The sequence below is a fragment of the Bactrocera dorsalis genome, chromosome 6 (assembly GCF_023373825.1).
Source record: "Bactrocera dorsalis isolate Fly_Bdor chromosome 6, ASM2337382v1, whole genome shotgun sequence".
Taxonomy (NCBI): Eukaryota; Metazoa; Arthropoda; class Insecta; order Diptera; family Tephritidae; genus Bactrocera; species Bactrocera dorsalis.
Window position 1 is genome coordinate 26,793,468 of NC_064308.1, and position 17,318 is coordinate 26,810,785.

The window sequence follows — 17,318 nt, forward strand, 5'->3', positions numbered from 1 at the left end:
AAGACTAACAAGTAAAGAAGGGCTAAGTTCGGGTGTCACCGAACATTTTATACTCTCGCATGATAAAGTGATAATCGAGATTTCATTATCCGTCATTTACATATTTTTCTATTTTGGTTTGATTTCCTCCATATTTCGTACATGTCATCAGGGTGTTAAAAAAGTATTATATACCGAATTTCATTGAAATCGGTCAAGTAGTTGCTGAGATATAGTTTTTGGTCCATAAGTGGGCGAGGCCACGCCCATTTTCAATTTTTAAAAGAAGCCTGAGTGCAGCTTCCTTTTGCCATTTCTTCGGTAAAATTTAGTGTTTCTAAGGTTTTTTGTTAGTCGGTTAACGCACTTTTAGTGACTTTCAACATAACCTTTGTATGGGAGGTGGGCGTGGTTATTATCCGATTTCTTCCATTTTTGAACTGTATATGGAAATGCCTTAAGGAAACGACTGTATAGAGTTTGGTTGACATAGCTATAGTAGTTTCCGAGATATATACAAAAAACTTAGTAGGGGGCGGGGCCACGCCCACTTTCCAAAAAAAAATTACGTCCAAATATGCCCCTCCCTAATGCGATCCTTTGTGCCAAATTTCACTTTAATACCTTTATTTATGGCTTAGTTATGACACTTTATAGGTTTTCGGTTTCCGCCATTTTGTGGGCGTGGCAGTGGGCCGATTTTGCCCATCTTCGAACTTAACCTTCCTATGGAGCCAAGAAATACGTGTACCAAGTTTCATCACGTTATCTCAATTTTTACTCAAGTTACAGCTTGCACGGACGGACGGACGGACAGACAGACATCCGGATTTCAACTCTACTCGTCACCCTGATCACTTTGGTATATATAACCCTATATCTGACTCTTTTAGTTTTAGGACTTACAAACAACCGTTATGTGAACAAAACTATAATACTCTCTTTAGCAACTTTGTTGCGAGAGTATAAAAATAGTAGGAGCTGGTCGAGGCTGCTCTAGAGTGTTAATATCTGGTTTAGTTGACGCAATTAAATAGCTCGTCTATATTACACCAAATGTTTCTCCCGTTTTTAGCAAACTTGAATTAAACACTTTTAACAGTTTAAATGTAACAATAAATCACTGCAATATTTATTTATACTAAAATAATTTTTTGAACAATTTTTTTTATATTATTTCTAACGTATATTTTGCATGCATATTTTGTTAATTGTCATATATCCTAATATTGCATAGCAATTCATATTTATAAAAAAATGTCTCCATTACTATGGGATATCTTTTAATATTTTACAGATATAAATGCTAAATTATACTCGTATGTAAACAATAATAATAAACAAGAAGAATAGAAATATTTTTAGCTTAACGTCTGCTATAATTTATGGTGCGCGTTTTGAAGAACAACACAAATGCAATATAAAAAATATTTATGTTATGTTGGTAGCAACACTCGATAATGGGTTTTTTAGTGGGAGGGGGCAATCAATGTTTCTTATTTTGGCGAAATACGTACCCATTCGTTTCATTGTCTTCGGAATTGAAGCTTTTTTAAAAGAAAATTCCTATGTCAACTGATCATTAGAGTTTTTGTATTCGAATTATTAATCAAATAATTTCCTTATATTCACACGAATGCGCGAGTTGGTTTTTTCGGCTTCAGTTTTTACATTATTTTTTAAATCGTAAGTATGGTATTTATAAAAACACACATGCTATATTATACGTTAATTATCAGATAGCGTTACCATAACTTCTACTAATTCTACGCGCATAACTATCTTCCTGTAGAGTGGACGCTGAAAGCCGAGCGCATGCGAGAAATAAGTTTCATAACTCTATGCGTACATTTTCATACGAAATATGACAAAACAGGTGTTTTTCGGCACCGATTCATGCTGAAACGGCGCACATATTATAAATCAAAAATTTTGCGGATGGTGTCTTAAATCTTTATAAAAATGCCCAATTAACCCCATGTTTTATTTATCTCTGTTTTCCATACTTTTTTATTATTTAGCATAGACATGGCAGCAAAAATTATTTATCTGAGTCTTCTTTTTTCCCTTGCATAAAAGTGATCATCGCTGATGGAATTCAGCTTTACGCTCGGCTCGGCTCTCAGCCTCTACTCTGGAGGCACCCTTTTCCACTTGCTGTGAAAGTGCTATTACTTGAATATTTAAATAAATATTTCGTAGTGTGTGATTTTTCATAAACTTGATGGTCTTAGCTTTGTATTACTTTTCATAATTTGATTTGGTAAATTTGTATTAATTTCTGTCTTTCGGTTACCTTTTTTTTCTTGTACTTAGTTTTATGTATATTATCATTAAAGATGATGCAAACAAATATGGGAGTAGTCTTTAAAAACAGTACATATCGTGTACTTTTTATAGGGTACAATTAGAAATGAGTTGGATATATAAATATGAATTAATTATGTATGCATATCTTTAGGATATTGCATATACACTATTAGAACTGATTTAAAAACAATTAGAAAAAAGTAAAAGAGGTGACTAGACCAAAAAAAACATGAAAACTACTCTTCAAATGGGCTATGAAAGGGAATAATTAGTCTCTTTATAGGTCATTGCCCCGTTTGTGCGTAGTTCGTACTATACCATGTTTGTATGTACTCGTATGTTAAAGGATCATGAATGTCAATGGGCACATGTTCCTTTCCGACTAATCCCGGACTTATCACTTTTTTGAAGGGCTTTTTTGTTGTAAAAAATGTTGTTTTATTTCTGAGAACTCATACTGAGGTTCCTGACATGATTTAGCTAACTAAACTTAAACGCACGTACCATATCTACATAATTAGAATAATATAGTACATATGCATAATAATGTATTTAAAATACCTTTAACATTTCATATACACATCTATATTTAAATATATGAATTTATACAAATGCATATATGTATAATAGAGGTGTTCTACGTTATATGGAGATTTTTGAAATAGTGTTTTAAGTTAACAGAATGGGCTAATTTCTTTCCTTTCTATGTAAAAATGTTAAAAAAAAATTTGGGGACAATTGGATGATGGGAAGACGGCGCGGAAATGTTTTAAAATTAAAAATTGCCTTCCTATAGGAAAAACAAGTTTTATGTATTCAAGTATCAATTTTTCTTTTAGTGTATTTATTAAATGAATATATATGCTTTAATATGTCTCAACTAGCACGATATAAAGAATAATTTTAATAATATTTTGTTCTTATTTCGAGTGAAAAAACGGTAAAGAATATTTTTTTTATCGCACCATCGTCGTAACTGTCGATTGCTTTATTTTTGCAACATGAACCAGCAATATTTGCAAAAATAAAAAACGAACGACTGCAGACTTTGGTAACGGTATTTTTGGGCAGCGAAATAAAGCAGTAAATGGACTGTGGACCAGCAATATTTGCAAAAATAAAAAACGAACGACTGCAGACTTTGGTAACGGTATTTTTGGGCAGCGAAATAAAACAGTAAATGGACGGTGGACCAGCAATATTTGCAAAAATAAAAAACGAACGACTGCAGACTTTGTTAACGGTATCTTTGGGCAGCGAAATAAAACAGTAAATGGACTGTGTTCTTTTTTCAATAATTGTCACTCTCGTTTGTTTGGCATTTGAAATCAGATGTGTTAATTTGTGTTAATTTGTGCGAAATTGTGATTATTTAATAAAAAAAAGAAATGAGTGAATTACCAGCAACTGCGAGTACATTACATATACAAACACGACAACGTTCTAAACAAGTTGTGAATATTGAACTAATTGGAAGAATATCTCATCAGATAACAGGTGCTAAACTACCATCGAACAAATAAGTACTGCAATTACTATTTTATAACATTAGATTTGTGTATCGGCAATTGAGAGAAAGTGCAAAATTAACAATAAATGCTGTATTAAAATTTGGCAACAAGCTCGAATTCCGACAAAAGATGTAGCTAGGTGTGTCGATAAATTAGAATCTCTGTACAAATTATGGCAGAAGATTCAAAAACCCGTACCAAATAAGAGATCTGATGCTCAGAAAAAATTGTTGAAGACTTTTCTGCAGAATTGGATAATTTGTTTGACATTGCTCATAGAGATGCCTTACAAAACATGCGTATTAGCGAAGGCAAGGAATTTTTGATTCTACAAAGGCAAAAAGGTCGCCCTGGTAGCATGGCCGGTGCTGACATGGTATTGTATCGGCGACAAAACAGAGCAGATCACCGCATTGAGAAAGAAATGTCTAGAAAAAGGAAACATCAACAAATGTCGGAAGTGAATCGTAAGTTTATCAAATGAAATTAATTTTATTTATAGTGGTAATGGTCAATTTTAAAATGATATTGTGTAGTCGAACTCAACGACGATTTTGGTATGGACTATGAAGAAGATATTGGTGACAGTGAGCCTGAAGTAGCAGAAACCAATGTGAAAAAAATACAGAACAAACTGCTTCAACTTGCATTAACAGGGGAAGAAAACATTTTATCACACCGCGATTGCTTTCAGCACTTGATAGAGCCAAAGTAAGCGATGGAAAGGCGATGCACATTCTGATGGCGACTGCAGAAGCATTGGGCCATTGCACTAGCGACTTGGTAGTCAATCGTTCTACTCTCCATAGACTGAGGGAAGAGCATCGCAGAAAAGAAACACAGAGGATTCAAGAGAGTTTTATTGACAAAGTATACCATGATTGAAAATATACGTATAGGTTATTTAAATACTAATAATATTCTATTCTAGCTAAGTGATACACAAGCAATGGTCGTCCACTGGGATGGTAAAGTATTGCCAGATCTAATTGAAAAAATAAAAGTTGAGCTAATTGCAGTGCTTGTTAGTTATAATGGCGAATCCAAATTTCTAGGCGCTCCAAAACTTATATCTGCCACTGGTGAAAATATAGCTACAGCCGTTTTTGATACACTTAGTAAATGGAATATTTTAGATCGCATAGAAGGCATGTCTTTTGACACCACGTCCACTAATACTGGTAAAATGAATGAAGCATGCGCTCAATTGCAACGCATGTTAGGAAGAAATTTCTTGACGTTACCATGCCGTCACCACATTCTAGAAATATACTTACGTAGTGTATTCGACCTGCATTTCAAAGTGACTCAAGCACCAGAAGTCTCAATTTTCGAGAGATTTGTCAAAGCCTGGCCAAATATTGACACTTCATCATTTAAGAGTGGGCTCGACTGAGAAGATATAAAATCTCATATAAGTGATGGCATCTGCAATGACATCAAACAATTTTGTCATTCACAATTACAAAAAACTTTTGTTCGTGCTGACTACGAATTTTTACGTCTAGTACTTACATTTCTTGGTGACAAAGGTGGTAGATTTAAAACACCCGGAGTTACAAGTCATGCACGTTGGATAACAAAGGGAATATATTCCTTGAAAATATTTCTTTTTCGTGATCAATTTCACTTGAGTAAAGCTGAATTAAAAGGCTTAAGTCAGATTTGCGTTTTTTTAGTGCGTTTATATATAAAAGCTTGGTACAAATGCTCTAATGCAATTACCTCTCCCCTGCATGATTTAAACTTTGTAAAAGAATGTATTAATTAAGAAAAAGTGGACCCAAGTATTTCTTCGGAATTGCTGAGAAAAATGCAACAACACATGTGGTATTTGTCAGAGGAAAACGTCGCAATGGCTTTCTTTGATTTCAATGTTTCTGTAGATGTTAAGAAAAAAATGGTAAAAAATTTAAAATCAGAAGAGCCAACTATTAAACTACAAAACAATCGCAAAATAAAAAAATTAAGTGACTTAGGCAATTCGGATTTAAGCGGATTTGTATCCAAAAGAACTTTAACATTTTTTATGAAGTACAAGTTGTCAACTAACTTTTTGTATTTGGATCCAGAGTCTTGGGAAACAAACGAGGAATTCCAAAATGGTCGCACAATGTGCCACAAATTGCTTGTTACTAATGATACAGCGGAAAGAGGTTTAAAATTTATAAAGAATTTCAATACTTTTCTTACAAATAAAGAAGAAGAAAAACAGTTCCTCCTTAAAGTTGTTGAAGAACACAAAAAAAATAATATAAGTCCTACAAAAAATCAGAATTAATTTAAGTTTTAATATTTCTAGATGTATTAAATAAATTGATATGAATAAAAATATTTCCTTTAAATAGTAGTTTTAAGTTAATATAATGCAAAAAATTGGAGAAAAATAATACACTAAAAGAAAAATTGATACTTGAATACATAGAACTTGTTTTTTGCTATAGGAAGGAAATTTTTAATTTTAAAACATTTCCGCGCCGTCTTCCCATCATCCGATTGTCCCCAAATTTTTTGTTTAACATTTTTACATAAAAAGGAAAAAAAATAACCCATTCTGTAAACATAGAATACATTTTGAATTTTAAGGACAGGTCTAATGTATAAGCTTCATTATAAATATGTATAATATTTAGCATAAATACATGAATACGTATGCCACTAAGCATTGGTTTTGTTGGTTTTCGATCAATTTTTATTTCTGTTTTTAAATTAATACTACTTCATTAATAAATAGGCATATGTTTGAACGCTTTTGTATTTGAAATTACGAATGCGTATATATTTACACATATTTTTTCAATACTTTTTATATTTTCGTGACCACATATGATTACGCTATTTTTATTAATTTATAATTTTCCATATTATTACTATGACAAATGTAATGCATATAACAGTGTTGTTACTCCATGATAATAATAATAAAAACTATAATACAACGCTAATGGTTGGTTTTTTATAATTCGTTTCATTAAATTTATCAGGTATATAACAAATATGTAATTTTAAGGTGGGTTGATTTTTCATTTTTTAGTTATTTACTTACAGCTAATTTTAAATTTTAATTAAGTTAAAATGGTTTGTGTATGCCTTTAAGTACCTAAAGTTTTGCTTTTTTTGTGATATTGTTATACTAATTTATTCACATATGAGCGAATAATGTTTTCCGTTTATGTATTAGTTTGCAGCAATAACGCTCTTATATCTATTTAAACATCACTGTGTGTACATCGCCCACATCTAGCTGCTTACCTACTTAAAAAAGAGGCACTCGTATTGCATTAAATAATAAATATGGCTTATCCAGCTTGATGCATACTTAGTTGCCCGTATAAAAAATAAAAAAAAACGAAATTCCGCGAAACTATATAAAGAAAAATGTATAATTGTATAAAATTCACTATATGTATAAATATATTATTAATTTATTTATGCCGTACATTTGATAATTTTAACTACTTGCGTAATATAAAGACATAAAATACTGGGTTAATGTGTGAATGTATTATTATATGCAAAAATTTTGAAAACGAATATATTCAATTTGTAAAGCAACAAGTTTCTTAAAAAAGAGAACAGCGTTTTGGAGGGTTGAAAATTGTGCGTTTGTAAATCTTTCGAGTGTTGCTCTACTTTGTACGATTTCATCATCTTTCTTCTCCTCCCATAGAGCCTTGTAGTCGATGTCTTCGCCATTCTCTGACCTATCACGTGCTTTATTTTCGTCTGCCGTGGAGTTTGCGTTGGTGTTGGCATTAGTGGTGCTGCTCAAACGTGAACGCGATGCTCAAACGTGAAGAGATCTATCAGCAGGTTTAAACTCATTTAGGAAGAAATCATTATAGCGTCGATTGGTTACGCTTTGGGGGATTTCTATCGACACTTCCCTGACATTCTTCATTATATTTAGAACAGGGAGGATGGGTTACTCCTAATCATAAAAGTTAACGCCTAAATTTCTCGATTTTGAAATTAACAAGAAAACAATTTTGCGACTTTTGCGATTTGCGCTGTTGTAAATTTCACTTTAATTCACGCGCTACAAGTGTCGCAACAACTTTCTCGCCATGGTCTATGTCGGCAGAAGAGTTTTGATTATAAGAAAACACAATTAAAGTTTAGTCTTAAAATGTCAATAAAGACGAACAGTCGTTCGGTTATTCATAAATAAAAGTTTTATTATTATAATTTAGACATTTTGGCTTTGTATTGATGTTTTGATTGGTCGGTGAGAATTGGGGCAATGTCGTGCTGGAAAGATTATTCTAGATTGCAAAATTTATTTTTGAAAGGAGAAATGCAGTTTTTGAGTACGTAACTATACTTATTTGCATTCCTTTTTGGCGTTAAAAACTGCCATTTTATTTGCCAAAATGTGATGTGACTCCCCACACTACAGGTATTATACCTCCGACCTTTAAGCATTCGAAATAGTCCTCCTCTTTATGCAAGGCGTGGAAATAAAATTTTTATCTGCCTGGGTCTTCCAAATTAAATTTTTCTTTAAAAAAAAATTATGATTATCTGTTGACGCACAGTGTAATTATTTTCTCACATTTTTTATAGAGAAAAACTATGAAATCTATTTAACAACTACGAAACTTACAGCTACATATATTAATGATACCAAAATATCGTGAGAAACCGAAAGAAAAGAAAACGTATTTCCAATACACTTATGTTTAGTAAAAATGTGGCTTTAATTAACATTTTAACATTAGATTCTGCAAGCGTAGTAAATTTAATTTAGTTTTCAGTACGAATTTAATGTAAGAAAGTTTACTACGATCATAACGGGTGATTTTTTTGAGGTTAGGATTTTCATGCATTAGTATTTGACAGATCACGTGGGATTTCAGACATGGTGTCAAAGAGAAAGATGCTCAGTATGCTTTGACATTTCATCATGAATAGACTTACTAACGAGCAACGCTTGCAAATCATTGAATTTTATTACCAAAATCAGTGTTCGGTTCGAAATGTGTTTCGCGCTTTTTTATCGACAAATTTTGTTCAGCGATGAGGCTCATTTCTGGTTGAATGGCTACGTAAATAAGCAAAATTGCCGCATTTGGGGTGAAGAGCAACCAGAAGCCGTTCAAGAACTGCCCATGCATCCCGAAAAATGCACTGTTGGGTTGGTTTGTACGCTGGTGGAATCATTGGACCGTATTTTTTCAAAGATGCTGTTGGACGCAACGTTACGGTGAATGGCGATCGCTATCGTTCGATGCTAACAAACTTTTTGTTGCCAAAAATGGAAGAACTGAACTTGGTTGACATGTGGTTTCAACAAGATGGCGCTACATGCCACACAGCTCGCGATTCTATGGCCATTTTGAGGGAAAACTTCGGACAACAATTCATCTCATGAAATGGACCCGTAAGTTGGCCACCAAGATCATGCGATTTAACGCCTTTAGACTATTTTTTGTGGGGCTACGTCAAGTCTAAAGTCTACAGAAATAAGCCAGCAACTATTCCAGCTTTGGAAGACAACATTTCCGAAGAAAGTCGGGCTATTCCGGCCGAAATGCTCGAAAAAGTTGCCCAAAATTGGACTTTCCGAATGGACCACCTAAGACGCAGCCGCGGTCAACATTTAAATGAAATTATCTTCAAAAAGTAAATGTCATGAACCAATCTAACGTTTCAAATAAAGAACCGATGAGATTTTGCAAATTTTATGCGTTTTTTTTATTTAAAAAAGTTATCAAGCTCTTAAAAAATCACCCTATATTTTGAAAAAGGAATTATTGGAGTTTGCTTGAGGCTTCAAATTTTGTATTTATGTAATCTATCAAAACATTGTTATACTTTAAATAAAATAAAAATTTTGAAAGCGAAATTTTGCCATTATTCGTGGTGAATCCGAGCTTTAGAGCTTCGCACAAAAGCCAATTATCACCTACTCTATTTGATTGACAGTCTTAAATTTCAAAATTTTACTTAATAAAGCTACATAATGACGTGTTCGATAATTCCATAAGTGTAGTCTAATTGTGGATAACATCCCAGTAAGTCGCGGCTCCAACTCCAATTACTAAATTGAAGGAATTAACGCGAAGACTGACACATACACACTGTTCAACTCATAAGCCCAATGTTTCAATTGGAATAAACTCATTGAAACATATGGGCCATTCCATCAATTGGCGACATGGTTTTGTACCCGTGGTTCTCCGATTTTGACGAAACTTTAGAATATCATAATATAGACTAAAATAAGAATATCTGTAAACATTTTAGTGGCCAAAGTTGCTCCATTGATTTTTGGCGCGCACTTCAAATTGAGATCAAACAAAAAAATGACTTTTTCTTTTATTTTTTAACGACCTCAAAATCGAGTGAAAAAAATTTTGAAGTTATCCATTTTTATGTAAAAAAATCTCAGCTTTCTGATAAAAATATTTTCAGAATCCAAAAAAAATTTCAAAATCCAAAAGAACCATGTTTTTTCCAAAAATCCCGCTTTTTATGCTCTTCTCCCACTTTTTTTGTTGAAAATGTAACAAGTAATATATTTCCTAAGAGGGCTTTGTCCGAAAATGTAATACGAATAAGTTATATATTCCATATGAATACACTATATTGTATATGTAACATATATATCTACTGAAACATGAAATCCACTTTGTAAACTAAGTCTTGAATAAACAGTTGAACTGAGAACTCTGCCAACAAAGGTTATGGGCCCAGTTAACCCAGAACACGCGCAAGTTAAATAAGTAAAAAATAAAAAATAAAAAATCCGTCGTTCAACTAAGCAAAATTTTGTTAAAAATGAATTCTAATTTCCAAATTGAAAAACTCGGTGATGAGAACTATGATGTGTGGTGTGTGCAAATGCGTAGCATACTGGTCAATATGGACCAATGGCATATCGTTAATGGTAATATTAAACGATGTGAAGAAAACGCGGAAAAATGGGACCACGATGACCAAAAAGCATTGGCAAACATAATTTTATGTGTTAAACCAACACAAATTTCTAATATAAAATCGTGCAAAACGTCAGCAGAGGCTTGGGAGAAACTTCGAGAAGTGCACATGCCTAGTGGACCGTTACAAAAGGTTTCGTTGTACAAAAAGTTGCTTGGATGCAGTATGTCTGCAAGCCAAAGCATGTCGTCTTATCTCACTTCGTTTGTCGAGGTGGTAGATAAATTAGCCGAGCTCAATATAGAATTAAACGAAGAATTAAAGGTTATTATACTGCTGTCCAGTTTGCCTGCAGAGTATGAAAACTTCGTAATTGCTATTGAAACTCGTGACAAATTACCATCGTTCAGTGTTCTAAAAGTCAAGCTTTTAGAAGAAGGTGCCAGAAGGGAACAACAAATAAGTCAAGAGCCATCGGCGCAAGCGGTCTACGTTCGTGTTAAAGAATCAGCGCATAGTAGCAACAAAACACTTGAAAACGCAGAAACAAACGCAAACGCAAACGCAAAATCGAATAACTTCAAAGGAAAATGTTTTGGTTGTGGTATGCGAGGACATACGATTGCACAGTGTAAGCGAAAGACAGAACAGCAAGCCTATAATGATAATGAGCTTTCGTATGCTATGTATGCAGCGGATGTGGGAGTTAAAAAGGGTAAACATGCTTGGTGCGTCGATAGTGGAGCGACCGCTCATATGTGCTGCGATATGGACATGTTTGTTTCGTTTGTCGAAAAAGAAGAAAAAATAATGTTAGCAGCAGATAACTTCATTTACTCGAAAGGTGTAGGTACGGTAAAAATAAGGACAAAAGAATGTGCACTAGAATTGCGTGATGTTTTGTTTGTACCTTCACTCAAAATGAATTTTTATTCCGTGAGCAAAGCTATAAAATATAAACATACAGTGCTTTTCAAACAGTTCTATGTTGAAGTAAAAAACTTAAAAGGGACAGCTCTACTGAGAGCAAACTTGCAAAATAACTTGTTTCTTTTTTATGCGCAAGCAAATAATTCAAAAATTATGTTAAACAACATGATGTGGCATAATCGGTATGGCCACATAAACTTTGAAAGTTTAAAACAAATCGCAGACAATAATTTGGTATATGGTTTAAATAAAAATTACATTAACACTAAAACAAATTGCGTCACATGCAATAAATCAAAAATATGTGCAGTGCCTTTTCCGAAGAAGTATGAAATTGGTTCTAAACAAATACTCGAACTTGTGCATACGGACGTTTGTGGTCCGATAAACGTAAAATCAGTTGGTGGCGCAAGGTATTTCCTCACTTTTATTGACGATTTTTCGCGAATGATTTTTGTATATTGCATAAAGCAAAAAAGTGAAGTTTTCGAAAAATTTAAAACATTTAAAAATCTGGTGGAAAACCAAACGAAGAACAAAATTAAAAAGTTGCGGAATATGAAGTTCATGACTCAGATAGTGAAATACGTCGAGGGCGCGGTAGGCCAAGATTTGTCCATACAGGGAGGGTTGGTCGTCCCAGAAAGGAATATCAGAAGTTGAACTATCTTCAGTATGGTGAAGATATAGAAACGCCACGTACAGTCAAAGAAGCATTAGCAAGCGAATACTTTTTTGAGTGGGAGAAATCTATGCAAGACGAATATGCGGCATTAGTAGCCAACAACACTTGGTCGGTAGTAGACCTACCGAAGGGTCAAAAAGTAATTGGATCAAAGTGGGTTTTTCGTATAAAACGCGATCCAGAGGGAAATATCGAAAAGTTCAAGTCAAGGTTAGTAGCAAAAGGTTGTAGTCAACAACTGGGAATTAATTATTGGGAAACGTTTTCGCCAGTAATTCGATACGAAACGATTCGTATGTTACTTGCAATTTCTGTTGAGAAAGAGTTATATTTACATCAAGTGGACATCTCAAATGCATATCTCAATAGCAATCTAACAGAAGAAGTTTACATAAGACAACCGGAAGGTTTTATAGATAGTAAAAATTCGAACAAGGTATTAAAACTAAACAAGGCTATTTACGGCCTAAAACAGTCAGGTAGAGAGTGGAATAATACACTTGATACAGCATTAAAAACTTTAGGTTTCAATCCGTGCAAAAGTGAGCCATGTTTGTATGTCAAACAGGTAGGCAAAGAGTACAGTTACATAGCAGTTTATGTTGATGACTTAATACTAGCATGTCCTAGGGAAGAAGAAATTACGAATATAAAACGCATACTAAGGTCAAAGTTTAAATTACATGATGGTAATACACTGAAGTTCTTTCTTGGTTTCGAAATAGAACGTGAGGGTAAAACAGGTGCGATTTCTGTGTGTCAGAAAAAATACATCAAAGAGTTGTTGAGTGTATACGGAGTGAACTCATGTCGTCCAGTAAGCACACCTCTCGACCCTGGTTTTCAAATAAGCTGTAACGATAAGAACTGCTCGAAGGTGGACATAACAAACTATCAGTCTTTAATTGGATCTTTAATGTATTTGGCGATTTCAACACGTCCTGATATAATGCACGCAGTTAGTTTATTGGCTCAAAGAAACCATGATCCTCATTCCGAACATGAGGCTGGCGCAAAGCATGTCCTACGGTATTTGTCAAAAACCGTAGATTTAAAGCTTTATTACCACAAAAGTGAGAAGCCAGTAGAAGGCTACGCGGATGCAGACTGGGCAAGCAACAATACAGACAGGAAGTCAAACACCGGCTATTCATTCTTTCTAGCTGGTAGTACATTCTCTTGGCAATCCAAGAAGCAAGATGTCGTCGCTTTAAGTAGCACTGAGGCAGAATACATTGCCTTGTGCACAGCAGCAAAAGAAGCAGTATACCTTCGTCGCTTATTGAAGGAAGTAGGTTGCAGTACCGAAAAGCCAATTTTGTTAAAGGCCGACAACATAAGCGCAATACAAATTTCGAAGAATCCTATATTTCATAAGAGAACCAAACATATAGATATAAAATATCATTACATTCGAGATGTGGTTGATCGTAGAGAAATAGAGTTAGAGTATGTTTCAACAAATGAAAATGTATCTGATATTTTTACTAAAAATTTGCAAAAACAAAAACATGTTAAATTTGTAGAAATGCTTGGTCTTAAATATTAATGTCTAGAAATATTTTACTTGAGAAAGAGTGTTGAAAATGTAACAAGTAATATATTTCCTAAGAGGGCTTTGTCCGAAAATGTAATACGAATAAGTTATATATTCCATATGAATACACTATATTGTATATGTAACATATATATCTACTGAAACATGAAATCCACTTTGTAAACTAAGTCTTGAATAAACAGTTGAACTGAGAACTCTGCCAACATTTTTTTTCAAAATTGACATTTTTATTCGATTCCTCGTTAAATTTTACATAAGAATCAGTGTTCAAAAATATGGGACTCTGATCCCATCAACAGCAAAAAAAATGCAAAGTTGTCGCTATACGGCGCAGTGTGTTCGCTTAGAAGGTTGTGTGAAAGAGGTAAATGTGTAAATTGTATTCTAAGACTTGGATTAAAAGAAATCACTGTCTTCATTCAAAAAAATATGCACCGTATAGCGACAACTTTGCATTTTTTTTGCTGTTGATGGGATCAGAGTCCCATATTTTTGAACACTGATTCTTATGTAAAATTTAACGAGGAATCGAATGGAAAAGTCAATTTTGAAAAAAAGTTGGTGGAAAAGCACAAAAAACCGGATTTTTTGGAAAATAATGTTTTTTTTTTTGATTTTGAGCGTCAACTTTGAATTTGAATCGAATAAAAATGTCAATTTTGAAAAAAAAGTGGGGGAAGAGCACAAAAAGCGGGATTTTTGGAAAAAACATGGTTCTTTTGGATTTTGAAATTTTTTTTTGGATTCTGAAAATATTTTTATCAGAAAGCTGAGATTTTTTTACATAAAAATGGATAACTTCAAAATTTTTTTCACTCAATTTTGAGGTCGTTAAAAAATAAAAGAAAAAGTCATTTTTTTGTTTGATCTCAATTTGAAGTGCGCGCCAAAAATCAATGGAGCAACTTTGGCCACTAAAAAGTTTACAGATATTCTTATTTTAGTCTACATTATGATATTCTAAAGTTTCGTCAAAATCGGAGAACCACGGGTACAAAACCATGTCGCCAATTGATGGAATGGCCCATATTCATTCAAGCAGCCGCAATTCAGAATTATTGACGTCACGGTTTCCCAGTATTTTGATAATAATTAAGAACAGTGGAAGAATAATAATTGTAAATAAGACTATAGACTGCTAAAAAATTTTTTCTTGAATTTTGATAACTATTAAGAACAGTGGAAAAATAGTAACTGTAAAGTAACCTCAATTTCTTCTTCTTCTTTACTAGCGTAGACAACGCTTACGCGATTATAGCCAAGTCAACAACAGCGCGCCAGTCGTTTCTTCTCTTCGCTACGAGACGCCAATTGGATATTCCAAGCGAAGCCAGGTCCTTCTCCACTTGGTCCTTCCAACGGAGTGGAGGTCTTCCTCTTCCTCTGCTTCCCGCGGCGGGTACTGCGTCGAATACTTTCAGAGCTGGAGTGTTTTCATCCATCCGGACAACATGACCTAGCCAGCGTGTTTTTTAATTCGCTGAACTATGTCAATGTCGTCGTATATCTCGTACAGCTCATCGTTCCATCGAATGCGATATTCGCCGTGGCCAGTGGAGCCTTTCTCTCGAAAACTCGTAACGTCGACTCATCGGTTGTTGTCATCGTCCAAGCCTCTACACCATATAGCAGGACGGGAATTATAAGCGACTTATAGAGTTTGGTTTTTGTTCGTCGAGAGAGGACTTTACTTTTCAATTGCCTACTCAGTCCGAGGTAGCACCTGTTGGCAAGAGTAATCCTGCGCTGGATTTCCATGCTGACATTGTTGGTGGTGTTAATGCTGGTTCCTAAATAGACGAAATTATCTACAACTTCAAAGTTATGACTGTCAACAGTGACGTGAGAGCCAATTCGCGAGTGCGACGACTGTTTGTTTGATAACCGAGAATATTTCGTCTTGTCCTCGTTCGCTGCCAGACCCATTTGCGTTGCTTCCTTGTTCAGTCTGGAGAAAGCAGAACTAACGGCGCGGGTGTTGAGGCCGATGATATCAATATCATCGGCATACGCCAGCAGCTGTACACTCTTAAAAAAAATTGTACCTGCTCGATTAAGTTCTGCAGCTCGAATAATTTTCTCCAGCAGCAGATTGAAGAAGTCGCACGATAGGGAGTCGCCTTGTCTGAAACCTCTTTTGGTATCGAACGGCTAGGAGAGGTCCTTCCCGATCCTGACGGAGCTTTTGGTGCTCCTTATTAGTTTTGCGGGGATACCAAATTCAAACATCGCGACATAGAGGCAGCTCCTTTTCGTGCTGTCGAAAGTAGCTTTGAAATTGACGAATAGGTGGTGCGTGTCGATTCTCCTTTCACGGGTCTTCTCCAAGATTTGGCGCATGATGAATATCTGGTCGGTTGTTGATTTTCTAGGTCTAAAGCCTCACTGATAAGGTCCAATCAGTTTGTTGACGGTGGGCTTTAATCTTTCACACAATACGCTCGATAGACCTTGTACGCGATGTTGAGGAGCCTTATCCCACGGTAGTTGGCGCAGATTGTTGGGTCTCCTTGTTCATGGATCGGGCATAGCACACTTAAATTCCAATCGTTGGGCATGCTTTCGTCCGACCATATTTTGCAAAGAAGCTGATGCATGCTCCTTATCAGTTCTTTGCCGCCATGTTTGAATAGCTCGACCGGCAATCCATCGGCCCGCCGCTTTGTTGTTCTTCAGGCGGGTAATTGCTATTCGAACTTTTTTATGGTCGGGCAATGGAACGTCTGCTCCATCGTCATCGATTGGGGAATCGGGTTCGCCTTCTCCTGGCGTTGCACGATCACTGCCATTCAGCAGGCTGGAGAAGTGTTCCCTCCATAATTTAAGTATGTTTTGGGCATCGGTGACTAGATCACCTTTGGGGGTTCTACAAGAGTATGCTCCGGTCTTGAAACCGCCTGTAAGTCGCCGCATCTTTTCGTAGAATTTTCGAGCATTACCCCTGTCGGCCACCTTATCAAGCTCTTCGTAACCTTAATTCAGTACTCTTGATTTTGGAGAATACAATTATGAAATTGAACTTTCTGTGAATATTCCGTTGTGATCGAATTTCACAATGTACTGTTAGCATACATATTTATACGTACATACACCCCGAGACATTGCTCTACAGTGCACGAATATTTTGCAAATTAATTTGAATTTTACAGAGTCACAGTGAATGTTTAGCCAGGCTTGATTGCCAAAACCAACTGGACTGAGAAATAAAGTACTCTACCGTAGCTTATTGTAAGTATACATTTTTTGATATCATATGATATAATATTAGTAAATGTATAAAAAATGTATATTTTAATAACTCGTGGAGGATGGAGTCTTGTGTAGAAGTTCACGCAAGTGAGGAAAGTTCTCTGATCGCCATTCACTTGGGAGTGGCCAAAAACGATTCTTTTACATATGATTCAAGCAGCTCAGGACTTCCTATCTTTGACCAAGTATCCTCTGGGTAGCCTAAGAACATCCG

The 17,318-nt window shown here is 35.0% G+C and overlaps 1 protein-coding gene across 14 annotated transcripts in view; it reads right to left on the bottom strand.

Moving 5' to 3' along the window:
* Positions 1 to 17,318, bottom strand: part of LOC105224248 (synaptotagmin-7) — a 566,903-nt gene that overhangs the window by 466,703 nt on the left and 82,882 nt on the right. The gene's annotated exons all lie outside the window — the stretch shown is intronic.